We start from the raw sequence: 27,575 nt of genomic DNA on the forward strand, positions 1-27,575 counted from the left end.
AAGAGGTAGAAAAAGCCAATAGCCCTTTAAACCAAAAGGCAAGGGTGAAAAGGATCCAAGGCTTTGAGCATCAATGGATAGGAGGGCCTAAGGATATAAATCTAGGCCTAAGCGGCTAAATCAAGCTGTCCCTAACCATGTGCTTGTGGCATGCAGGTCCAACTGAAAGGCTTGAGACTGAGTGGTTAAAGTCATGATCCAAAGCAAAAGAGTGTGCTTAAGAACTCTGGACACCTCTAATTGGGGACTCTAGCAAAGCTAAGTCACAATCTAAAAAGGTTCACACAGTTATGTGTCTGTGGCATTTATGTATCCGGTGGTAATACTGGAAAACAAAGTGCTTAGGGCCACGGCCAAGACTCATAAAGTAGCTGTCTTCTAGAATCAACATACTAAAATAGGAGAATCAATAATACTATCTGAATTCTGAGTTCCTATGGATGCCAATCATTCTGAATTTCAAAGGATAAAGTGAGATGCCAAAACTGTTCAGAAGCAAAATGCTACTAGCCCCGCTCTTCTAATTAGAATCTGAGCTTCACTTAAAACTCTGAGATATTATTGCCTCTTAATTTCTTTGTATCCTATTTTATTTATCTAGTTTCTTGGGGACAAGCAATAGTTTAAGTTTGGTGTTGTGATGAGCGGATATTTTATAAGCTTTTTGGGGGTAATTTCATGTAGATTTTAGTATGTTTTAGTAAGTTTTTAGTATAATTTTATTAGTTTTTAGGCAAAATTCATATTTCTGGACTTTACTATGAGTTTGTGTGCTTTTCTGTAATTTCAGGTATTTTCTGGCTGAAATTGAGGGAGCTGAGCAAAAATCTGATTTAGGCTGAAAAAGGACTGCTGATGTTGTTGGATTTTGACCTCCCTGCACTCGGAATGGATTTTTGGGAGCCATAAGAGTCAATTGGCGCGCTCTCAATTAGGTTGGAAAGTAGACATCCAGGGCTTTCCAGCAATATATAATAGTCTATACTTTGCGCGAAGATAGACGACGTAAACTGGCGTTCAACGCCAGTTCCATGCTGCAGTCTGGCGTTCAGCGCCAAAAACAGGTTCCAAGTTGGAGTTCAACGCCAGAAACAGGTTACAACCTGGTGTTCAACTCCAGAAACAGCCCAAGCACGTGAGAAGCTTAAGTCTCAGTCCCAGCACACACCAAGTGGGCCCCAGAAGTGGATTTCTGCACTATCCATCTTAGTTTACTTATTTTCTGTAAACCTAGGTCACTAGTTTGGTATTTAAACAACTTTTAGAGACTTATTTTGTATCTCATGACATTTTTAGATCTGAATTATATACTCTTTGATGGCATGAGTCTCTAAACTCCATTGTTGGGGGTGAGGAGCTCTGCAGCGTCTCGATGAATTAATGCAATTATTTCTGTTTCCCATTCAAACATGCTTGTTCCTATCTAAGATGTTCATTCGCGCCTCACTATGAAGAAGGTGATGATCCGTGACACTCATCACCTTCCTCAATCCATGAATGTGTGTCTGACAACCACCTCCGTTCTACATTTGATTGAACGAATATCTCTTAGATTCCTTAATCAGAATCTTCGTGGTATAAGCTAGAATTGATGGCGGCATTCATGAGAATCCGGAAAGTCTAATCCTTCTCTGTGGTATTCCGAGTAGGATTCAAGGATTGAATGGCTGTGACGAGCTTCAAACTCGCAAGTGTTAGGCGTAGCGACAGACGTAAAAGGATCAATGGATCTTATTCCGACATGATCAAGAACCAACAGATGATTAGCCGTGCTGTGATAGAGCATTTGGACCATTTTCACTGAGAGGATGGGAAGTAGCCATTGACAACGGTGACACCCTACATACAGCTTGCCATGGAAGGAACTTTGCACTTTTGAAAGTAAGGAAGCGTTATGTTACAGGAATTTAGAAGACAAAGCATCTCCAAAACTCCAACATATTCTCCATTATTGCACAATAAGTATTTATTTTATGCCCTTTGACTTTTTACAGTTAAAACAAAAGAACCCTATTGGTATCCTGACTAAGATCAACAAGATAACTATAGCTTGCTTCAAGCCAACAATCTCCGTGGGATTCGACCCTTACTCATGTAAGGTATTACTTGGACGACCCAGTGCACTACTTGCTGGTTAGTTGTGCGGATTGCAAAAGTGTGATTGCAATTTCGTGCACCACTTTACTATCAAAATTCAGTAACTTGAGAGCCCAGAAAGCTTTGTGTTTGAGTTCCAATGACAGATGACAGGCCTTCCCATACACCAATTGATATGGGGACATCCCAATTGGTGTTTTGAAGGCTATCCTATACGCCCAAAGAGCATCGTCCAGCTTTTTTGACCAGTCCTTTCTTAAAGATCCCACAGTCTTCTCTAGGATCCTTTTCAACTCTCTGTTGGATACCTCTGTTTGCCCACTTGTTTGAGGGTGATAAGGTGTGGGCACCTTATGCTTTACTCCATATCTCAAGAGTAGAGTCTCTAATGGTCTATTGCATAAATCGCTTCCTCCATCACTGATAAGTGCTCTAGGGACTCTAAACCTGCTAAAGACATTCTTTTTGAGGAAGTTCAGGACCACCTTATTATCATTTGTTGGGGTTGCAAGGGCCTCCACCCACTTAGATACATAGTCTACTGCCACTAAGATATACTTATTTGAGTATGAGGTTAGGAAGGGACCCATGAAGTCAATCCACCATACATCAAACAACTCAAGTTCTAGGATGAATTGCTGTGGCATCTCATTTCTCTTAGGCAAGTTCCCAGCTCTTTGGCACTCATTGCAATTCTTCACTAACTCTCTTGCATCCTTGAAAATAGTGGGCCAAAAGAAACTGCACTGCAATACCTTGGCTGCGGTTCTTTCTCCTCCAAAGTGCCCTCCAAAGCCAGAGCCATGACAGTTCCATAGGATCTCCCTTCCTTCTTCCTCTGGATGCATCTTCTGATTACTTTATCCGAGCACTTCTTGAAAAGATAAGGTTCATCCCAGATGAAGTATTTAGCATCATTAATGATCTTTCTCCTCTGATGCTTGTTATGTTCCGGAGGCACCTCCTCAGTGGCTTTAAAATTGGCAATGTCTGCGAACCAGGGTGCCTTGTAAACCAACATTAGCGGCTCATCAGGAAAACTCTCATTTACACTTGGGCTTTGTGTGTTTTCTTCTTCACAAGGGATTCTAGAATGATGATCTGCTACTTTGTTCTCCACCCCTTTCTTATCTCTAATCTCATTATTGAACTCCTGCAACAACAAGATCCACCTTATCAATCTTAATTTTGATTCTTGCTTGGAAAACAAATATTTAAGTGTCGTGTGATCAGTAAAAACAATCACTTTGGAGCCAATGAGATATGATCTAAATTTATCAAATGCAAACACTATTTCCAGAAATTCCTTTTCAGTGGTGGTGTAATTCTTTTGAGTGTCATTAAGGACCTTGCTAGCATAGTATATGACATGTACCAAGTTATCTTTCCTCTGTCCTAACACTGCCCCAATTGCAAAGTCTGATGCATCACACATCAGTTCAAAGGGAAAATTCCAATCAGGTGGAGTAATGATAGGAGTTGAGGACATTTTCTTTTACAAACTTTCAAAAGCTAGCATGCACTTTTGATCAAATATGAAAGGCATATCAAAAATAAGTAAATTACTTAAGGGCTTGGCAATTTTTGAAAAATCTTTAATAAACCTTCTATAAAAGCCAGCATGCCCTAAAAAGCTTCTAATTGCCTTAACATTGCTAGGTGGGGGTAATTTCTCAATTACCTCCACCTTGGCCCTGTCCACCTCAATGCCCTTTTTGGAGATCTTGTGTCCAAGAACCACCCCTTTGATGACCATGAAATGGGACTTTTCCCAGTTTAGAACCAGGTTGGTTTCTTGACATCTCCTTAGCACCAGAGCAAGGTGGTGCAGGCACTTAGAGAATGAGTCTCCAAATACAGAAAAATCTTCCATAAACACTTCTATAAATCTTTCAATCATGTCAGAGAATATAGAGAGCATGCACCTTTGGAATGTTGCAGGTGCATTGCACAATTCAAAGGGCATTCTCCTATATGCAAAAACACCATAGGGACAAGTAAAAGAAGTCTTCTCTTGGTCTTTAGGATCCATTACAATCTGATTGTAGCCTGAGTATCCATCCAAGAAGCAATAATACTCATGTGCAGCAAGTCTCTCTAACATTTGATCCATGAAGGGCAGAGGGAAATGATCCTTCCTTGTGGCTTTATTAAGCTTCCTATAATCTATGCACATGTGCCATCCAGTCACTGTTCTTGTTGGTATCAATTCATTCCTTTCAATTGGCACAATAGTGATTCCTCCTTTCTTTGGAACTACTTGGACAGGGCTTACCCAGGGGCTATCTGAAATCGGGTAGATGACCCCTGCTTGCCACAGTTTCATAACCTCTTTTTGCACCACTTCTTTCATGGTTGGGTTCAACCTTCTTTGGGGTTGGATGGAAGGCTTTGCATCTTCTTCCAACAGAATCTTATGCATATACATGGAAGGGCTTATCCCTTTTAAGTCAGCAAGAGTCCATCCAAAGGCATTTTGGTGCTGTTGCAGTACTTTGATTAGCTCTTCCTCTTGTTCTTGACTGAGGGAAAAATTGATTATTACTAGGTAGCTTTCATCACTTCCCAAGTGTGCATACTTGAGGGTGGCATGTAGTGCTTTTAGTTCAAGTTTGGGTGCTTCTTTTTCTTTTTTCTCTTCTTCTAATGTGCTTAAGATGGTTAACTCTACTATTTCAATCTCTGTAGCCTCAATGTTTAATGTGGAGTCTTCTTCTGTCACATCTTCAAGCTATTTTTCAAAGGTTTCTTACACCACAACTTCCACTGTATCCAATCTCATACATTCCCCTAGTGATTTCTGCGAGTAACTCATGGCCTTGAACACATTGAACAACATTTTCTTATCATGTAGCCTAAGGGTAAGTTCACCCTTTTGGACATCAATAATGGCTCCAGCAGTAGCTAAAAATGGCCTTCCCATAATTATTGAAGCTTTGGCTTCTTCCTCCATATCCAACACCACAAAGTCAACCGGGAAGATGAAATTTCCAACCTTTACTAACAAATCCTCCACTACTCCATGAGGGAATTTGAATGATCGGTCTGCCAATTGAAGTGCCATTCTTATTGGTTTGGCTTCTTCAATCTTCATTCTTTTCATCATTGCAAAGGACATCAAATTTATGATGGCTCCTGATGAGCGGAAAATTTATACGCTTTTTGGCATTGTTTTTAGGTAGTTTTTAGTAAGTTCAAGCTACTTTTAGGGATGTTTTCATTAGTTTTTATGTTAAATTCACATTTCTGGACTTTACTATGAGTTTGTGTGTTTTTCTGTGATTTTAGGTAGTTTCTAGCTGAAATTGAGAGACTTGAGCAAAACTCTGAAAAAGGCTGACAAAAGGACTACTGATGCTGTTGGAATCTGACCTCCATTCGGCCATGCCTGAACCTTTCACTTATGTATTTTCAACGGTGGAGTTTCTGCACACCATAGATTAAGGGTATGGAGCTCTGCTGTACCTTAAGTTTCAATACAATTACTATTACTTTTTATTCAATTCTCTTTTATTCTTATTCCAAGATATACGTTGCACAACACTTTGATGAATGTGATGATCCGTGACACTCATCATCATTCTCACCTATGAACGCGCGTGATTGACAACCACTTCCGTTCTACCTTAGGCCGGGCGCATATCTCTTAGATTCCCCAACAGAATCTTCGTGGTATAAGCTAGATAGATGGCGGCATTCATGAGGATCCGAAAAGTCTAAACCTTGTCTATGGTATTCCGAGTAGGATTCTGGGATTGAATGACTGTGACGAGCTTCAAACTCCTGAAGGCTGGGCGTGATGACAAACGCAAAAGAATCAAGGGATTCTATTCCAACCTGGTTGATAACCGACAGATGATTAGCCGTGCCTTGACAGAGCATAGGACCATTTTCACTGAGAGGATGGGATGTAGCCATTGACAACGGTGATGCCCTATATATAGCTTGCCATGGAAAGGAGTAAGAAGGATTGAAGGAAGAGTGAGTAGTGAAGTAGAGTTTCAAGAGGAACACAGCATCTCCATACACCTATCTGAAATTCCCACTATTGATTTACATAAGTATTTCTATCCCTTTTTATTTTCTGTTTATTATTAATTATTCGAAAACCCATAAACCGTTTTAATTTGCCTAACTGATATTTACAAGGTGACCAACAATCTCTGTAGGATCGACCCTTACTCACGTAAGGTATTACTTGGATGACCCAGTACACTTGCTGGTTAAGTTGAACGAAGTTGTGAACCATGGTATTGGCATCATGTCTTTGGCGCCATTACCAGGGAATGAAAAGCAATCAATTTTGCAAAATGGAATAACAATTTCGTCCGCCAAGTTTTTGGCGCCGTTGCCGGGGAACAATCAATTTCGAACAAAAATTCAACAATTGTTTCCAGACCACAATGGTGCCGAGTTTTTAATCCGGCAACAACACCAAGTTTTTGGCGCCGTTGCCGGGGATTGTTCGAGTATGGACAACTGACGGTTCATCTTGTTACTCAGATTAGGTAATTTTCTTTTCAAAAATCTTTTTCAAAATTTTTCTTTTCTTTTTCATTTTTCCTAACTTTATTTTCGAAAAAAAAATTAATAAAAATACAAAAAAAAAATAGAAAATCATAAAAACCAAAAATAGTTTGTGTTTCTTGTTTGAGTCTTGAGTCAACTTTTAAGTTTGGTGTCAATTGCATGCTTTAAAAATTTTTTCTTGCAATTTTCGAAAATCCCATGCATTCATAGTGTTCTTCATGATCTTCAAGTTGTTCTTGATAAGTCCTCTTGTTTGATCTTGATGTTTTCTTGTTTTATGTTGTTTGTTGTTTTTCATATGCATTTTTCATTTGTTAGAATCCATGCATTAAAAATTTCTAAGTTTGGTGTCTTGCATGTTTTCTTTGCATCAAAAATTTTTTCAAAATTATGTTCTTGATGTTCATCATGATCTTCAAAGTGTTCTTGGTGTTCTTCTTGACATTCATAGCAATCTTGCATGCATCTTGTGTTTTGATCTAAAAATTTCATGCATTGAGTATTTTTGTTGTTTTTCTCTCTCATAATTAAAAATTCAAAAATCAAAAAAATATCTTTTCCTTATTTCCCTCCAAATTTTCGAAATTTTGGGTTGACTTGGTCAAAAATTTTTAAATTAGTTGTTTCTTACAAGTCAAGTCAAAATTTCAATTTTAAAAAAATCTTATCTTTTCAAAATCTTTTTCAAAAATCATATCCTTTTCATTTTTTTCTATTTTTCGAAAATTTCAAAAACCTTTTTCAAAATATTTTCAAAAATTTTTTCTTATCTTTATATCATATTTTCGAAAATTCACTAATAATTAATGTGATTGATTCAAAAACTTGAAGTTTGTTACTTTCTTGTTAAGAAAGGTTCAATCTTTAAGTTCTAGAATCTTATCTTGTAGTTTCTTGTTAGTGAAGTAAGTAATTTCAAATTTTTAAATTAAATCTTTTTATCTCTTATCTTATCTTTTTCAAAATTTTATCTTTTTCAAAATTTGATTTCAAAATATCTTATCTAACTTCTTATCTTCTTATCTTTTTAAAATTTGATTTCAAATCTTTTTTAATCAACTAACTAACTTTTTGTTTGTTTCTTATCTTTTTCAAAACCACCTAACTACTTTTCCCTCTTCAATTTTCGAAAATACCTCTCTCTTTTTCAAAAATTATTTTTAATTAATTAATTGTTTTAAATTTTAATTTCAATTATATTTTATCTTTAATTTTTGAAAATTACTAACCCCTTTTTCAAAATTATTTTCGAAATCTCCCTTCTCTTTTCTTCTTCTATTTAATTATTTAATTACTAACACTTCTCTTCACCTCTCTCCATCTAATTATCCGAATCCCCTCTTCTACATTCTTCTCCCCTTTCTTTTTCTACTAACATAAAGGAATCTCTATACTGTGACATAGAGGATTCCTTATCTTTTCTTGTTTTCTTCTCTTTCATATGAGTAGGAACAGGGAAAAAGGCACTCTTGTTGAAATTGATCCTGAACCTGAAAGGACTCTGAAAAGGAAACTAAGAGAAACTAAATTACAACAATCCAGAAACAACCTTTCAGAAATTTTCGAACAAGAGAAGGAGATGGCAGCCAAAAATAATAATAATGCAAGGAGAATGCTTGGTGACTTCACAAAGCCAACCTCCAAGTTTGATGGAAGAAGCATCTCCATTCTTGCCATTGGAGCCAATAATTTTGAGCTTAAGCCTCAACTAGTTGCCTTAATGCAACAAAACTGCAAGTTTTATGGACTTCCATATGAAGATCCTTATCAGTTTTTAACTGAGTTCTTGCAGATCTGTGAGACTGTAAAGACGAATAGAGTTGATCCTGAAGTCTACAGACTCATGCTTTTCCCTTTTGCTGTAAGAGACAGAGCTAGAATATGGTTGGATTCACAACCTAAGGATAGCCTGGACTCTTGGGATAAGCTGGTCACAGCCTTCTTGGATAAATTCTTTCCTCCTCAAAAGCTGAGCAAGCTGAGAGTGGATGTTCAAACCTTCAAACAAAAAGATGGTGAATCCCTCTATGAAGCTTGGGAAAGGTACAAGCAGCTGACCAAAAGATGTCCATCTGACATGTTTTCAGAATGGACCATATTAGATATATTCTATTATGGTGTATCTGAATTTTCGAAAATGTCATTGGACCATTCTGCAGGTGGATCTATTCACCTAAAGAAAATGCCTGAAGAGGCTCAAGAACTCATTGATATGGTTGCAAACAACCAATTCATGTACACTTCTGAAAGGAATGCCGTAAATAATGGGATACCTCAGAAGAAAGGAGTTCTTGAAATTGATGCTTTGAATGCCATATTGGCTCAGAACAAAGTGTTGACTCAACAGGTCAACATGATCTCTCAAAATCTGAATGGATGGCAACATTCATCCAACAGTACTAGAGAGGCAGCTTCTGAAGAAGCTTATGATCCTGAGAACCCTGCCATGGCAGAAGTTAATTACATGGGTGAACCTTATGGAAATACCTATAACTCATCATGGAGAAATCATCCAAATTTCTCATGGAAGGATCAACAAAAGCCTCAACAAGGCTTTAACAATGGTGGACGCAATAGGCTGAGCAATAGCAAGCCATATCCATCATCTTCTCAGTAACAGATAGAGAATTCTGAACAAAACACTTCTAATTTAGCCAATATAGTCTCTGATCTGTCAAAAGCCACTTTCAGTTTCATGAGTGAAACAAGATCCTCTATCAGAAACCTGGAGGCACAAGTGGGCCAGCTGAGTAAGAAAGTCATTGAAACTCCTCCCAGTATTCTCCCAAGCAATACAGAAGAGAATCCAAAAGGAGAGTGCAAGGCCATTGATATAATCAATGTGGCCGAATGCGCAAGGGAGTAGGAGGATGAAAATCCTAGTGAGGAAGACCTCCTGGGACGTCCCTCAAGCAAGAAGGAGTTTCCTATTAAGGATCCAAAGGAATCTGAGGCTCATATAGAGACCATAGAGATTCCATTAAATCTCCTTCTGCCATTCATGGGCTCTGAAGACTATTCTTCCTCTGAAGAGGATGAAGATGTGACTGGAGAGCAAGTTGCTCAATATTTAGGAGCTATCATGAAGCTGAATGCCAAGTTGTTTGGTAATGATACTTGGGAAAGTGAACCTCCCTTGCTCATTAGTGAACTGGATACCTGGATTCAGCAAATTCTACCTCAAAAGAAACAAGATCCTGGCAAGTTCTTAATACCTTGTACCATAGGCACCATGATCTTTGAAAAAGCTCTGTGTGATCTGGGGTCAGGGATAAATCTTATGCCACTCTCTGTAATGGAGAAGCTGGGGATCATTGAGGTACAACCTGCCTTGTTCTCATTACAATTGGCAGACAAGTCATTGAGACAAGCTTATGGAATAGTAGAGGACGTGTTAGTAAAGGTTGAAGGCCTTTACATCCCTGCTGATTTCATAATCTTAGATACTAGGAAGGAAGAGGATGAATGCATCATCCTTGGAAGACCTTTCCTAGCCACAGCAGGAGCTGTGATAGACGTCAACAGAGGTGAATTAGTCCTTCAATTGAATGGGGACTACCTTGTGTTTAAGGCACATGGCCATCCCTCTGTGACAAAAGAGAGTAAGCATGAAGAGCTTCTCTCAGTTCAGAGTCAAGAAGAGCCCCCACAGTCAAACTTTAAGTTTGGTGTTGGGAGGCCACAACCAAACTCTAAGTTTGGTGTTAAGACCCCATATCCAAACTCTAAGTTTGGTGTGGGCACTATACAACATTGACCTGATCACCTTTGTGGCTCCATGAGAGCCACTGTCAAGCTATTGACATTAAAGAAGCGCTTGTTGGGAGGCAACCCAATTTTATTTATCTAATTTTTATTTTATTCTATATTATTGTTATTTTGTGTTTTATTAGGTACATGATCATGAGGAGTCACAAAAAAATCATAAAAATTAAAAACAGAGTCAAAAACAGCAGAAAAAAATTTGCACCCTGGAGGAAGCACAGGCTGGCATTCAACGCCAGTAAGATGCATCTGGCCGGCGTTCAACGCCAAAACAGAGCATCATTCTGGCGCTGAACGCCAGAAACAAGCAACATTCTGGCGTTAAACACCAGGAATGTGCCCAGAGAAGAAAAGCTGGCGCTGAACGCCAGTAACAAGCATGAAACTGGCGTTCAACGCCAGAAACATGCTTTACATGGGCGTTGAACGCCCAGAATGTGCACCACACGGCGTTTAAACGCCAGAATGGTGTGCAAAGGCAATTTACATGCCTATTTGGTGCAGGGATGGAATTCCTTGACACCTCAGGACCTGTGGACCCCACAGGATCACCTCAGGATCTGCCCCACCTACCATATTCCCACCTTACCTCCTAATCCTAGTTTTTGTGATTACTCTTCCCCATGTCACACTTCCCAACACTCTTCACCAATCACCTCAATTCCTCTTCCCAATTACCCCCTTCACCACTCACATCCATCCACTCTTCCCCATAAACCCCACCTACCTTCAAAAATTCAAAACCATTTTCCCACCCATTCCCACCCAAAATGGCCGAACATACACTCCCCCCTCTCCCTATAAATACCCTTCCATTCTACTTTATTTTCACACAACACAAACCCTTCTTCTCCCACTTAGCCGAACCTACATCTCTCCCTTTCTACCATATTCTCTTCTTCTTCTTCTTCTCTTTTTTCTTCTCTTGCTCGAGGGCGAGCAATATTTTAAGTTTGGTGTGGTAAAAGCATAAGCTTTTTGTTTTTCCATTACCATCAATGGCACCTAAGGCCGGAGAATCCTCTAGAAAAGGAAAAGGGAAGACAAAAGCTTCCACCTCCGAGTCATGGGAGATGGAAAGATTCATCTCCAAGAGCCATCAAGACCACTTCTATGATGTTGTGGCAAAGAAGAAGGTGATCCCTGAGGTCCCTTTCAAGCTCAAGAAAAATGAGTATCCGGAAATCCGACATGAAATCTGAAGAAGAGGTTGGGAAGTCCTAACCAACTCCATGCAACAAGTCGGAATCTTAATGGTTCAAGAGTTCTATGCCAATGCATGGATCACTAGGAACCATGATCAAAGTATGAACCCGAGTCCAAAGTATTATCTCACAATGGTTCGGGGGAAATACTTAGATTTTAGTCCGGAAAATGTGAGGTTGGCATTTCACTTGCCCATGATGCAAGGAGACGAACGCCCCTACACTAGAAGGGTCAACTTTAATCAAAGATTGGACCAAGTCCTTATGGACATATGTGTGGAAGGAGCTCAATGGAAGAAAGACTTCAAAGGCAAGCCAGTCCAACTAAGAAGACTGGATCTCAATCTTGTGGCTAGAGGATGGTTGGAGTTCATTCAACACTCCATCATTCCTACTAGCAACCGATCTGAAGTTACTGTGGATCGGGCCATCATGATTGGAGAGGAAGTAGAAGTTCATGAGGTCATCTCCAATGAAATCTACAAAATAGCCGACAAGCCCTCACCCATGGCACGGCTAGCTTTTCCTCACCTTATTTGCCATCTATGTTACTCAGCTGGAGTTATCATAGAAGGAGACATTCTCATTGAAGAGGATAAGCCCATCACCAAGAAGAGGATGGAGCAAGCAAGAGAGACCCTTCACGGTTCTCAAGAGATGCATGAGGAAGCTCATCATCAAGAAATCCCTGAGATGCCTCAAGGGATGCACTTTCCTCCCAACAACTATTGGGAACAACTCAACACTTCCTTAGAAGATTTGAGCCACAATGTTGAACATCTAAGGGTGGAACATCATGAGCACTCCATCATTCTCCATGAAATAAGAGAAGATCAAAGAGCAATGAGGGAGGAGCAACAAAGGCAAGGAAGGGACATAGAAGAGCTTAAGAACATCATAGGTCCTTCAAGAAGAAGACGCCACTAAAGGTGGATTCATTCCTTGTTCTTTATTTCTTTCTGTTTTCGTTTTTTAATGTTGTGTTTATCTATGTTTTGTGTCTCTACTTTATGATCATTAGTATGTAGTAACCATGTCTTAAAGCTATGAATAAAATCCATGAATCCTTCACCTCTCTTAAATGAAAAATGTTTTAATTCAAAAGAACAAGAAGTACATGAATTTCGAATTTATCCTTGAATTTAATCTAATTATATTGATGTGGTGACAATACTTTTGTTTTCTGAATGAATGCTTGAACAGTGCATATGTCTTTTGATCTTGTTGTTTATGAATGTTAAAATTGTTGGCCCTTGAAAGAATGATGAACAAAGAGAAATGTTATTGATGATCTGAAAAATCAAAAAATTGATTCTTGAAGTAAGAAAAAGCAGCGAAAAAGCAAAGGCTTGCAAAAAAAATAGAAAGAAAAAGAAAAAGCAAGCAGAAAAAGCCAATAGCCCTTAAAACCAAAAGGCAAAGGTAAAAAGGATCCAAGGCTTTGAGCATCAATGGATAGGAGGGCCCAAGGAAATAAAATCCAGGCCTAAGCGGCTAAACCAAGCTGTCCCTAACCATGTGCTTGTGTCATGAAGATCCAAGTGAAAAGCTTGAGACCAAGTGGTTAAAGTCGTGATCCAAAGCAAAAAGAGTGTGCTTAAGAGCTCTGGACACCTCTAACTGGGGACTCTAGCAAAGCTGAGTCACAATCTGAAAAGGTTCACCCAGTCATGTGTCTGTGGCATTTATGTATCCGGTGGTAATACTGGAAAAGCCAATCATTCTAGAATTTATAGTATATTCTCTTCTTTTTAACCTATTTGATTTTTAGTTGCTTAGGGACAAGCAACAATTTAAGTTTGGTGTTGTGATGAGCGGATAATTTATACGCTTTTTGGCATTGTTTTTAGGTAGTTTTTAGTAAGTTCAAGCTACTTTTAGGGATGTTTTCATTAGTTTTTATGTTAAATTCACATTTCTGGACTTTACTATGAGTTTGTGTGTTTTTCTGTGATTTCAGGTAGTTTCTAGCTGAAATTGAGGGACTTGAGCAAAACTCTGAAAAAGGCTGACAAAAGGACTGCTGATGCTGTTGGAATCTGACCTCCCTGCACTCGAAATGGATTTTCTGGAGCTACAGAACTCCAATTGGCGAGCTCTTAATGGCGTTGGAAAGTAGACATCCAGAGCTTTCCAGCAATATATAATTATCGATACTTCATTCGGAAATTGACGACGTAACTTGGCGTTGAACGCCAAGTACATGCTGCTGTCTGGAGTTAAACGCCAGAAAAACGTCATGATCCGGAGTTGAACGCCCAAAACACGTCATAACTTGGAGTTCAACTCCAAGAAAAGCCTCAGCTCGTGGATTGATCAAGCTCAGCCCAAGCATACACCAAGTGGGCTCCGGAAGTGGATTTATGCATCAATTACTTACTCATGTAAACCCTAGTAGCTAGTTTATTATAAATAGAACATTTAACTATTGTATTAGACGTCTTTTGACCACGTTTCATCTTTGGTCTCAGTTTTGTTTTATTCTTCATCTTAGGAGGCCATTGACCACGTTTTAGGGGGGCTGGCCATTCGGCCATGCCTGAACCTTTCACTTATGTATTTTCAACGGTGGAGTTTCTGCACACCATAGATTAAGGGTGTGGAGCTCTGCTGTACCTTAAGTTTCAATACAATTACTATTACTTTTTATTCAATTCTCTTTTATTCTTATTCCAAGATATACGTTGCACAACACTTTGATGAATGTGATGATCCGTGACACTCATCATCATTCTCACCTATGAACGCGCGTGATTGACAACCACTTCCGTTCTACCTTAGGCCGGGCGCATATCTCTTAGATTCCCCAACAGAATCTTCGTGGTATAAGCTAGATAGATGGCGGCATTCATGAGGATCCGAAAAGTCTAAACCTTGTCTATGGTATTCCGAGTAGGATTCTGGGATTGAATGACTGTGACGAGCTTCAAACTCCTGAAGGCTGGGCGTGATGACAAACGCAAAAGAATCAAGGGATTCTATTCCAACCTGGTTGATAACCGACAGATGATTAGCCGTGCCTTGACAGAGCATAGGACCATTTTCACTGAGAGGATGGGATGTAGCCATTGACAACGGTGATGCCCTACATACAGCTTGCCATGGAAAGGAGTAAAAAGGATTGAAGGAAGAGTGAGTAGTGAAGTAGAGTTTCAAGAGGAACACAGCATCTCCATACACCTATCTGAAATTCCCACTATTGATTTACATAAGTATTTCTATCCCTTTTTATTTTCTGTTTATTATTAATTATTCGAAAACCCATAAACCGTTTTAATCTGCCTAACTGATATTTACAAGGTGATCATAGCTTGCTTCATACCAACAATCTCTGTGGGATCGACCCTTACTCACGTAAGGTATTACTTGGATGACCCAGTACACTTGTTGGTTAAGTTGAACGAAGTTGTGAACCATGGTATTGGCACCATGTCTTTGGCGCCATTACCAGGGAATGAAAAGCAATCAATTTTGCAAAATGGAATAACACATGAATAACATTTTCGTCCACCAGCTCCCAAATCACATAAGGCCTTCTCCACTGTGATTTCTCCTATGATACAAGGAATTTGGAAGCTTCCTGGGTCCTTCAATTTCTGACGCAATTTGTGTTGGATGATGGTGCTACATTCCTCAGTTAACACTACAGTTTCGTCATTTCTCCAACTTCTCTTCTTGGTCATTAACTCCTTGAGAAACTTAGCATAGAGCGGCATTTGCTCTAATACTTCAGTAAAGGGAATGTTGATTTGCAATCTCTTGAAAATCTCCAAGAATCTGGAGAATTGGTTGTCCTTTGCATTTTTCATTAGGCGCTGAGGGTAGGGTGCTTTAGGGACGTATGACCTTAGGACTTCTTTTTCTTTAGGTGGATTGGGAGCATGTGTTTGTGCTTCTTCCTTATCACTTGAACTTCCCTCTGCTTCTTCTTTTTGAGTTTCCTTTGAGGTCTCTTTCAATTCCTTTCTACTCCTGAGTGTAATAGCCTTACATTCCTCTTTTGAGTTTGTCTTGATAGCATTACACGGGTTATGGCCAGGGACTTGCTTGGTTTAGATACCCAATCTGTACTTCAAGTTTTTGAATGGCAGCATCTTGATTTTGCAAATTGGATCTCACCTCTTCTTTGAATTTTTTCATATCATCAGACTCCATGCAAAGGTTTGCAAGCATAGCTTCAATGCTAGATAGTTTGTCCTCTGATGGTGGGGTGGAAATTGGGTGTTGAGGCTGATTGGCTTGGGCTTGATATGGTGGCTGAGAGTAATTATTTTGTGAGGGTTGATATAGACTTTGGTTAGAGTTGTGGTGGGTGGAATTATTGAATTGGTTAAAGTTGTGGAGTTTGTGATTTTGGTTCTGGTTTGGTTGGTTTCCCCACCAAAATTTTGGGTGGTTCTTCCAACCTGGATTGTATGTCATGAAGTATGGATCATGTTCTTGTCTTGAAGAATTTCCAATGTAATTAGCTTGTTCCCAGTCAACTCCTTCTTCTGTATTTGACTCGGATTGAGGTGATAGTTGAGTGTGGATAGCTACAGCATGATTCTTCTCCATTTGCTTGGTCAAGTCAGCTAGTTGCTTAGTGATCATCTTATTTTGGGCTAGGATTGCATCCATCTTGTTCAACTCCATGACTCCTCTATTGTTGCTTCTCTCTGAGGCATAGAAATACTCATTGTCAGCCACTATTTCTATGACATCAATGGCTTCTTCAATGGTCTTCTTCATGTTATGGGAGCCTTCAGATGAGTGGTCTACAGTTTTCTTTGATTCATATGAAAGCCTTTCATAAAAGATGTGCAGTTGCACCCACTCATTAAACATATCAGGAGGGCATTTCCTTGTCAAATCTTTGAATCTTTCCAATGCTTCATACAAGGTTTCACCATTCTGCTGCCTGAATATTTGAACCTCTGCTCTCAGCCTATTGACTCTTTGTGGGGATAGAACCTTACCAAGAATTTATTCACTACATCCTCCCAAGTTGTGTGGTTTTCTTTTGGAAATTATTCTAGCCACTTAGATGCTTTATCCCTTAGAGAGAATGGGAATAGAAGCAATCTGTAGGCATCAAGATGAACTCCATTTGATTTCACTATATCACAGATCCTTAGGAATGTAGTGAGATGCTGATTACGGTCTACTTGGGCACTTCCTTTGAAAGAATAATTGTTTTGGATGAGAGTGATGAGTTGAGGCTTCAATTCGAAGTTATTGGCATAGATAGTTGACTTTTGAATGCTGCTTCCACAATTCCCAGGATTGGGATTAATGTAGGAACCCAGCACTCTCCTCTCTTGTCCAGTAGGGTTAGCTGCACCTCCTCTGTTATGATTGTTCACCTATCCTTCATGATGGTTTTCCATATCATCCTCCATGTCTATATCCAAGTTTCTTCCTCTTCCTCTGCACCAATAGCCTTCTTTCCTCTTGATTTCCTCCTTAATCTAAGGAAGGTCCTCTCCGGTTCACTATCAAAAGAGGTTGAGGTTTCCCTTCTTATACCTGTCATACAATGAACAAGTACAAGAAACAGCAAGTACAGAGTTCACTAAAACAGAGTATAGTTAGCTTGGTTAGAGCAATTTATTAAATGGTTAGTGGGTTAGCTTGCTGGAAAGTAAGGAATTAAAAAAAGAAAGTAAAATTGAACAGCTGAAATTGAAATTCAATTAACAAAAGAAAAGAAAAATGCTCAATCTAGTTATCCTCCAATTTAGTAATTGTCAATACAAAACCAATCCCTAGCAACGGCGCCATAAACTTGATACGCAAAAACTGTCTCTCAACAATTTTCTACCGGCAAGTGCATCGGATTGTCGTCAAGTAAAAACTCACTATTGAGTGAGGTCGAATCCCACAAGGATTGGTTGGTTGATCAACATTAATTGGAAGATTCTTCTAGTTGAACTGAATCGGATTTGAAATTGGGATTGCAGGAAGTAAATTGGCGGAAAAATTAAAGTGCAAGAAATGTAAATGAACGAAATGTAAATAGCATAATTAAATGACAGAAAGTAAATTTCAAGTAATTAAAGTTTAGAAACTTAAATTGCAAGAAATTAAAAGGGAATGGGATTAAGCATCAAATTAAAGAACAAAATGTAAAGAGAATGGATAGATCAGAAATGGGAAAGCTCATTTGGGTAAGGAGATGTTATAATTCTCCGAATCAAATTCGTTTTCATCTCTTCCTCAATCAATGCATTCATTGATCTCCTTGGAAATCTTAGGTGATTAGATCCCAAATCCTTGGCAATCTAATCTCTCTAATCATCAACAATTGCCCAATTCCTTGATTTAAGTGATCATGGGAAGAGATGAAGTATGGTCACTGGTTATACCACACATATTCATAGATCAAAGTGTTGGTAAGATTACATGTCACGATATCCATCCAAACCCCAATCTAATTCAATGTGAGAAATTCTAGCATGATCTCCTCATTCCTCTTCCAAGGTTCAGAGGAGATCCAATTATGAATAGCTTATTTCCCAAGATAACTATCCAATTGGATGAAGACCGAAAGCTATCTAGAAAAATCAAGAGAAAAGAAAGAAGAAGAAGAATGAAAAATAATATTGATCTTTTGAATTACACAAAGCTCCCTAACCCAATGAAAGGGGTTTAGTTGTTCATAGCTCTCAGAATGGAAAATGGAAATGAAAAGTACATTGCAGAAGATAAAATGCAGAGAAAGTAAAATTTGAGCAGAGTCTCAATACATTGTATCAGCCCCCCTAACTAACTTAAACTCTAAGGTATTTATACACTTTCTTCCATTCATCTTTAGTCTCTGAATTGGGCTTTTGGACTTTGTAATGGTTGATTTAATTGGCTTCCAATGCTGTTGAGAGGGGAGGAGTGCTCGATTGAAGAGTTCTAGTGTCCACGTTTGAGGGTAAACATTGGGCCAAATGTTTCTTTGAAAATTGGGTGCTAGTTGCTGTCATTGGCGTTTGACTTAACGTTGGAGTACCAACGTTCTTCTACCCACGTGTACGCGTGCCTTCCACATTTGCGCATTTGGGTCCAGAATACGCATTCACGCATGCGCGTAGGCTACGCGTGCGGGTGGATGAAAAAATCCCCAAATCCAGTTTTTTAAAGCTTTTCGAAGACATTGGCCTCCGCGTTGCACTGGCAACATTCCCTCCAACTTTGGCCTATCCACGCGTGTGCGTGACCTGCGCATGCACGTGGATTATCAAAAGTTAAGGTTGCGCGTACGTGATGTATACGCGTACGCATCGTTGTGCTTTTTCAAATGTAGGATTTTAGAACTCAAATTGCGCACCCAACGTTTGAGGCAGCGTTGTCGGTCCAATGTTACTCCATCTACGTGTACGCGTTTCTAACGCGTGCGTGTGGATTGTCAGAATTTCTAATCCACACCTGTGAGTATAGCACGCGTGCGCGTCGCCACAATTTTTCCCAATTTCCAGAAAACACATTTTAGCAAAACATTGGGGGTAACGTTGGCTTGCCAACGTTCCTTCCAACGTGGGCACCAGCAAATTATGCGGACTCTGCCTACCTCTCAACGTTGGAGGCAATGTTGGTGGCCCAACTTTGGTCACCAACATTGCTTCTCCTTCTTCATTCCATGGCCATTCTTCAACTTCCTTCCATGCTTTTCTTCACCTATCATCAAGCAAAACATGCATCAAATCTTTGCTAACATCATGAGAATTTACACCTTTCTTAGCACACAAGTGATTATAGCAAATTTCTCGTGAAAAAAGCATCAAATTAACTGTGGTTGCATAAATATAGGCATACATGAATTTTGAACCCAATTGCTTACTTATAGCACAAGAAAGTGCATAAAACTTACTAAAAACAAAAGAAAAAGGCTAGTGAAACTATCCTAAGATGCCTTGTCATCAGTTTCATGTATGTAATTGATCTGATGCATAATAGACATTGCCAAGGAACTAAGTTTAGTGTTCACCCACCAAAATAAGTTCAAAAGCCTTCAACCATTCATGCATGCTAACCATCTTTCAAGTGCTTGGGGAATGGTACACGAAATCGTGATCTCACACACTTTCTTCACAACTCCGCGTAGCTAACCAACAAGTGCACTGGGTCATCCAAGTAATACCTTACGTGAGTAAGGGTCGATCTCACGGAGATTGTCGGCTTGAAACAAGCTACGGTCATCTTGTAAATCTCAGTTAGGCAGATTCAAATGGTTATAGGGAGTTGATAATTAAAAGACAGATAAAACATAAAATAGGATAGAGATACTTATGTAATTCATTGGTAGGAATTTCAGATAAGCGTATGGAGATGCTTTGTTCCTTTTGAATCCCTGCTTTCCTACTGCTTTCATCCAGTCATTCGTACTCCTTTCCATGGCAAGTTGTATGCTGGGGGATCACCGTTGTCAATGGCTACCGTCCGTTCTCTCAGTGAAAATGGTCCAGCTGCAGGTTACATAGGGCTAATCATCTGTCGGTTCTCACTTGTGTTGGAATAAGATTCAATGATCCTTTTGTGTACTGTCACTGCACCCAGCACTCGCGAGTTTGAAACTCGTCACAGTCATCCCATCCCAGATCTTACTCAGAATACCACAGACAAGGTTTAGACTTTTCGGATCTCAAGAATGCTGCCAATTGATTCTAGCTTATACCACGAAGACTCTGATCTCATGGAATGGAAGGCTCTGTTGTCAGAAGAGGCAACCATGCGTCGTAGACCAGGAGGCCAAGAGATATACATTCAAGATTGTTTTCAGGTAGAACGGAAGTGGTTGTCAGGCACGCGTTCATAAGTGAGAATGGTGATGAGTGTCACTTGATCATCACATTCATCATGATGAAGTGTGAATGAATATCTTAGAACAAGAATAAGTTTGAATTGAATAGAAAACAGTAATAATTGCATTAATTCATGAGGAATAGCAAAGCTCCACACCTTAATCTATGAGGTGTAGAAACTCCATCGTTGAAAATACATAAGTGATGAAGGTCCAGGCATGGCCGAATGGCCAGCCCCCTAAGCGTGATCAAGAGATCAACAGTGATACAAAGATAGTTGGTACGCGAAATCGTGATCACTACAACTTCGCACAACTAACCAGCAAGTGCACTGGGTCGTCCAAGTAATAAACCTTACGCGAGTAAGGGTCGATCCCACGGAGATTGTTGGTATGAAGCAAGCTATGGTCACCTTGTAAATCTTAGTCAGGCAGACTCAAATGGGTATAGTGATATACGAATAAAGCATAAAGATAAAGATAGAGGTACTTATGTAATTCATCGGTAGGAACTTCAGATAAGCGTATGAAGATGCCTTCCCTTCCGTCTCTCTGCTTTCCTACTGTCTTCATCCAATCCTTCTTACTCCTTTCCATGGCAAGCTTATGTAGGGTTTCACCGTTGTCAGTGGCTACCTCCATCCTCTCAGTGAAAATGTTCCTATGCTCTGTCACAGCATATGGCTAATCAGCTGTCGGTTCTCGGTCAGGCCGGAATAGAATCCAGTGATTCTTTTGCGTCTGTCACTAACGCCCCGCCTGCTAGGAGTTTGAAGCACGTCACAGTCATTCAATCATTGAATCCTACTCAGAATACCACAGACAAGGTTAGACCTTCCGGATTCTCTTGAATGCCGCCATCAGTTCTCGCCTATACCACGAAGACTCTGATCTCACGGAATGGCTGGCTCGTTTGTCAGGCGAGCACTCGGTTGTCAGGCGATCAACCATGCATCGTGTATCAGGAATCCAAGAGATAAACACTAGAGCCTTGTTTGCTTGTAGAACAGAAGTGGTTGTCAGTCACCTTGTTCATAAGTGAGAATGATGATGAGTGTCACGGATCATCACATTCATCAAGTTGAAGAACAAGTGATATCTTGGACAAAGAACAAGCGGAATTGAATAGAAGAACAATAGTAATTGCATTAATACTCGAGGTACAGCAGAGCTCCACACCTTAATCTATGGTGTGTAGAAACTCCACCGTTGAAAATACATAAGAACAAGGTCTAGGCATGGCCGAATGGCCAGCCTCCCAAAGTGAGTTCAATCATAAAAACATGATCAAAAGCTCTGTAATACAATAGTAAAAGGTCCTACTTATAGAAAACTAGTAGCCTAGGGTGTACAGAGATGAGTAAATGACATAAAAATCCACTTCCGGGCCCACTTGGTGTGTGCTTGGGCTGAGCAATGAAGCAATTTCGTGTAGAGACTCTTCTTGGAGTTAAACGCCAGCTTTTATGCCAGTTTGGGCGTTTAACTCCCATTTTGGTGCCAGTTCCGGCGTTTAACGCTGGGATTTCTGAGGGTGACTTTGAACACCGGTTTGGGCCATCAAATCTTGGGCAAAGTATAGACTATCATATATTGCTGGAAAGCCCAGGATGTCTACTTTCCAACGCCGTTGAGAGCGCGCCAATTGGGCTTCTGTAGCTCTAGAAAATCCACTTCGAGTGCAGGGAGGTCAGAATCCAACAGCATCTGCAGTCCTTTTCAGTCTCTGAATCAGATTTTTGCTCAGGTCCCTCAATTTCAGCTAGAAAATACCTGAATTCACGGAAAAACACACAAACTCATAGTAAAGTCCAGAAAAGTGAATTTTAACTAAAAACTAATAATAATATACTAAGAACTCAACTAAAACTACTAAAAACATACTAAAAACAATGCCAAAAATGGTACAAATTATCCGCTCATCACAACACCAAACTTAAATTGTTGCTTGTCCTCAAGCAACTGAAGATCAAATAAGATAAGAAGAAGAGAATATGCAATGAACTCCAAAAACATCTATGAAGATCAGTATTAATTAGATGAGCGGGGCTTTTAGCTTTTTGCCTCTGAACAGTTTTGGCATCTCACTCTATCCTTTGAAATTCAGAATGATTGGCTTCTTTAGGAACTCCGAATCCAGATAGTGTTATTGATTCTCCTAGTTAAGTATGATGATTCTTGAACACAGCTAGTTATTGAGTCTTGGCCGTGGCCCAAAGCACTCTGTCTTCCAGTATTACCACCGGATACATACATGCCACAGACACATAATTGGGTGAACCTTTTCAGATTGTGACTCAGCTTTGCTAGAGTCCCCAATTAGAGGTGTCCAGGGTTCTTAAGCACACTCTTTTTGCCTTGGATCACAACTTTATTCTTTCTTTTTCTTTCTTTTTCTCTTTCTTTTTTTCGGTTTTTTTTTTGTATTCACTGCTTTTTCTTGCTTCAAGAATCAGTTTTAATGATTTTTCAGATCCTCAGTAACATGTCTCCTTTTTCATCATTCTTTCAAGAGCCAACATTCATGAACCACAAATTCAAAAGACATATGCACTGTTTAAGCATACATTCAGAAGACAAAAGTAATGCCACCACGTCAAAATAATTAAACTGCTATAAAATTTAAAATTCATGCAATTTGGTCGGGCGAAATTGTGAATTATACTTTTTCACAACTCTCATAATCCCTGGTACTGGCTCCAAGAACTTGGTGCGCCTAATACCATGGCATTACACAACTTCGCACAACTAACCAGCAAGTGCACTGGGTCGTCCAAGTAATAAACCTTACGTGAGTAAGGGTCGATCCCACGGAGATTGTTAGTATTGAAGCAAGCTATGGTCATCTTGTAAATCTTAGTCAGGCAAACTCAGATATATATGGTGATGAACGAAAATAACATAGAAGATAAAGATAGTGATACTTATGTAATTCATTGGTAGGAACTTCAGATAAGCGCATGAAGATGCCTTCCCTTCCGTCTCTCTGCTTTCCTACTGTCTTCATCCAACCCTTCTTACTCCTTTCCATGGCAAGCTCGTATAGGGTCTCACTGTTGTCAGCAGCTACCTCCCATCCTCGCAGTGAAAGCTAATGCTCAATACTCTGTCACAGTACGGCCAATCACCGGTTCGGTTCCCTCCCCTACCAGAATAGAATAACTCTTTTGCGTCTATCACTAACGCCCAGTAGGTTACAGGTTTGAAGCACGTCACAGTCATTCAATCATTGAATCCTACTCAGAATACCACAGACAAGGTTAAACCTTCCGGATTCTCTTGAATGCTGCCATCAGTTCTTGCCTATACCACAAAGACTCTGATCTCACGGAATGGCTGGCTCGTTTGTCAGGCGAGCACTCGGTTGTCAGGCGATCGACCATGCATCGTGCAATCAGGAATCCAAGAGATATTCACTAAGCCTCAGATGCTTGTAGAACAAGAATGGTTGTCAGTCACCTTGTTCATGGGTGAGAATGGTGATGGGCGTCAATCATCACCTTCATCATGTTGAAGAACAAGTGATATCTTGGATAAAGAACAAGCGGAATTTGAATGAAAGAACAATAGTAATTGCATTAATACTCGAGGTACAGCAGAGCTCCACACCTTAATCTATGGTGTGTAGAAACTCCACCGTTGAAAATACATAAGCATAAGGTCTAGGCATTGCCGAATGGCCAGCCTCCCAATGATCTAAGAACTCAAATGTCCAAAGATGATCTAGAGATCTAAAAGTGATCAAAAGATTTCTATACAATAGTAAAAGGTCCTACTTATAAGAAACTAGTAGCCTAAGGTGTACAGAAATGAGTAAATGACATAAAAATCCACTTCCGGGTCCACTTGGTGTGTGCTTGGGCTGAGCAATGAAGGAATTTCGTGTAGAGACCTTTTCTGGAGTTAAACGCCAGCTCTCATGCCAGTTTGGGCGTTTAACTCCAAATTTTATGCCAGTTCCGGCGTTTAACGCTGGAATTTCTGTAGGTGACTTTGAGCGCCGGTTTGGGCCATCAAATCTTGGGCAAAGTATGGACTATTATATATTGCTGGAAAGCCCAGGATGTCTACTTTCCAACGCCGTTGAGAGCGCGCCAATTGGGCTTCTGTAGCTCCAGAAAATCCGCTTCGAATGCAGGGAGGTCAGAATCCAACAGCATCTGCAGTCCTTTTTGGTCTCAGAATCAGATTTTTGCTCAGGTCCCTCAATTTTAGCCAGAAAATACCTGAAATCACAGAAAAACACACAAACTCATAGTAAAGTCCAGAAAAGTGAATTTTAATTAAAAACTAATAAAAATATACTAAAAACTAACTATATCATATCAAAAACATACTAAAAACAATGCCAAAAAGTATACAAATTATCCGCTCATCACAATTCTTTTTCTTTTTCAATTAAGAACATTTTTTATTTAAGAAAGGTGATGGATTCATAGGACATTCATAACTTTAAGGCATAGACACTAAGACACTAATGATCACAAGACACAAACATGGACAAACATAAGCATTAATTTTCGAAAAACAGGAAATAAAGAACAAGGAGATTAAAGAACGGGGTCCACCTTAGTGATGGCGGCTCTTTCTTCCTCTTGAAGATCCTATGGAGTGCTTGAGCTCCTCAATGTCTCTTCCTTGTCTTTGTTGCTCCTCTCTCATGATCCTTTGATCTTCTCTAATTTCATGGAGGATGATGGAGTGTTCTTGGTGCTCCACCCTTAGTTGTCCCATGTTGAAACTCAATTCTCCTAGGGAGGTGTTCAGTTGCTCCCAATAGTTTTGTGGAGGAAAGTGCATCCCTTGAGGTATCTCAGGGATTTCATGATGAGAGGGGTCTCTTGTTTGCTCCATCTTTTTCTTAGTGATGGGCTTGAGGTCATGCCTTCTCAGTTGAACCGGCTTTCCTCTTGAATCTCTCTTCCATTGGGCACCCTCTTCACATATGACTGTGAGGACTTGGTCCAACCTTTGATCAAAGTTGACCCTTCTTCATGGCCACAACTTCATAGAAGTGGTCTTGATGCACCCTTGAGATGAATCTCTCCATCTCCCATGACTCGGAGATGAAAGCTTTTGCCTTCCCTTTCCTCTTTCTAGAGGTTTCTCCGGCCTTGGATGCCATAAATGGTTATGGAAAAATGAAAAAGCAACGCTTTTACCACACCAAACTTAAGAGGTTTTCTCGTCCTCGAGCAAAAGAAAAAAGAAGAGAGTAGAAGAAGAAGAAATGGAGGAGAGGGAGATGGCTTTGTGTTCGGCCAAAGAGGGGAAGAAGTGGTGTTTAGGTTGTGTGAAAATGAAGGAGTGAAGATGGGTTTATATAGGAGATGGGGAAGGGTAAGGTTTGGTCAAGTGAGGGTGGGTTTGGGAGGGAAAGTGGTTTGAATTTGAATGGTAAGGTAGGTGGGGTTTTATGAAGGATGGATGTGAGTGGTGAAGAGAAAGAAGGGATTTGATAGGTGAAGGGTTTTTGGGGAAGAGGTATGGAGGTGATTGGTGAATGGGTGAAGAAGATGAGAGAGGGTGGTGGGGTAAGTGGGGATCCTGTGGGGTCCACAGATCCTGAGGTGTCAAGGAAAAGTCATCCCTGCACCAAATGGCATGCAAAATCATGTTTTGAGCCAATTCTGGCGTTAAACGCCGGGCTGGTGCCCATTTCTGGCGTTTAACGCCAGGTTCTTGCCCTTTCCTGGCGTTTAACGCCAGTCTGGTGCCCCTTTCTGGCGTTAAACGCCCAGAATGGTGCCAGACTGGGCGTTAAACGCCCACCTGCTGGCCTTACTGGCCTTTAAACGCCAGTAAGTTCTTCATCCAGGGTGTGCTGTTTTTCTTCCTGTTTTTCATTCTGTTTTTGCTTTTTCAATTGATTTTGTGACTTCTCATGATCATCAACCTAAAAAACATAAAATAACAAAAGAAAATAGTCAAAATATAATATTGGGTTGCCTCCCAACAAGCGCTTCTTTAGTGTCATTAGCTTGACAGAGGACTCTCATGGAGCCTCAGAAATGCTCAGAGCTATGTTGGAACTTCCCAACACCAAACATAGAGTTTGAATGTGGGGGTTCAACACCAAACTTAGAGTTTGGTTGTGGCCTCCCAACACCAAACTTAGAGTTTGACTGTGGGGGCTCTGCTTGACTCTGATTTGAGCGAAGCTCTTCATGCTTCCTCTCCATGGTGACAGAGGGATATCCTTGAGCCTTAAACACAAAGGATTCTTCATTCACTTGAATGATCAACTCTCCTCTATCAACATCAATCACAGCTTTTGCTGTGGCTAGGAAGGGTCTGCCAAGGATGATGGTTTCATCCATGCACTTCCTAGTCTCTAGGACTATGAAATCAGCAGGGATGTAATGGTTTTCAATCTTCACCAAAACATCCTCTACAAGTCCATGAGCTTGTTTTCTTGAGTTGTCTGCCATCTCTAATGAGATTCTTGCAGCTTGCACCTCAAAGATCCCTAGCTTCTCCATTACAGAGAGGGGCATGAGGTTTACACTTGACCCTAAGTCACACAGAGCCTTGTTGAAGGTCATGGTGCCTATGGTACAAGGTATGGAGAACTTCCCAGGGTCCTGCCTCTTTTGAGGTAATTTCTGCCTAGACAAGTCATCCAATTCTTTGGTGAGCAAAGGGGGTTCATCCTCCCAAGTCTCATTTCCAAATAACTTGTCATTTAGCTTCATGATTGCTCCAAGGTATTTAGCAACTTGCTCTTCAGTGACATACTCATCCTCTTCAGAGGAAGAATACTCATCAGAGCTCATGAATGGCAGAAGTAAGTCCAATGGAATCTCTATGGTCTCATTTTGAGCCTCAGATTCCCATGGTTCCTCATTGGGGAACTCAATGGAGGTCAGTGCACGCCCATTGAGGTCTTCCTCAGTGGCGTTCACTGCCTCTCCTTCCTCTCCAAATTCGGCCATGTTGATGGCCTTGCACTCTCCTTTTGGATTTTCTTCTGTGTTGCTTGGGAGAGTACTAGGAGGGAGTTCAGTAACTTTCTTGCTCAGCTGTCCCACTTGTGCCTCCAAATTTCTAATGGAGGACCTTGTTTCAGTCATGAAACTTTGAGTGGTTTTGATTAGATCAGAGACCATGGTTGCTAAGTCAGAGGTGTTCTGCTTAGAACTCTCTGTCTGTTGCTGAGAAGATGATGGAAAAGGCTTGCCATTGCTAAACCTATTTCTTCCACCATT

The 27,575-nt window shown here is 40.2% G+C and overlaps 1 non-coding gene across 1 annotated transcript; it reads left to right on the forward strand.

Moving 5' to 3' along the window:
- The first annotated feature begins 16,419 nt into the window (after positions 1 to 16,419).
- On the forward strand, positions 16,420 to 16,526 carry LOC130964883 (small nucleolar RNA R71). Its single transcript, XR_009080949.1, has one exon. It is a non-coding gene; the product is annotated as a small nucleolar RNA R71 (small nucleolar RNA).
- Positions 16,527 to 27,575: the final 11,049 nt, after the last annotated feature.

The sequence above is a fragment of the Arachis stenosperma genome, chromosome 2, assembly GCF_014773155.1.
Source record: "Arachis stenosperma cultivar V10309 chromosome 2, arast.V10309.gnm1.PFL2, whole genome shotgun sequence".
NCBI classification, from domain to species: domain Eukaryota; kingdom Viridiplantae; phylum Streptophyta; class Magnoliopsida; order Fabales; family Fabaceae; genus Arachis; species Arachis stenosperma.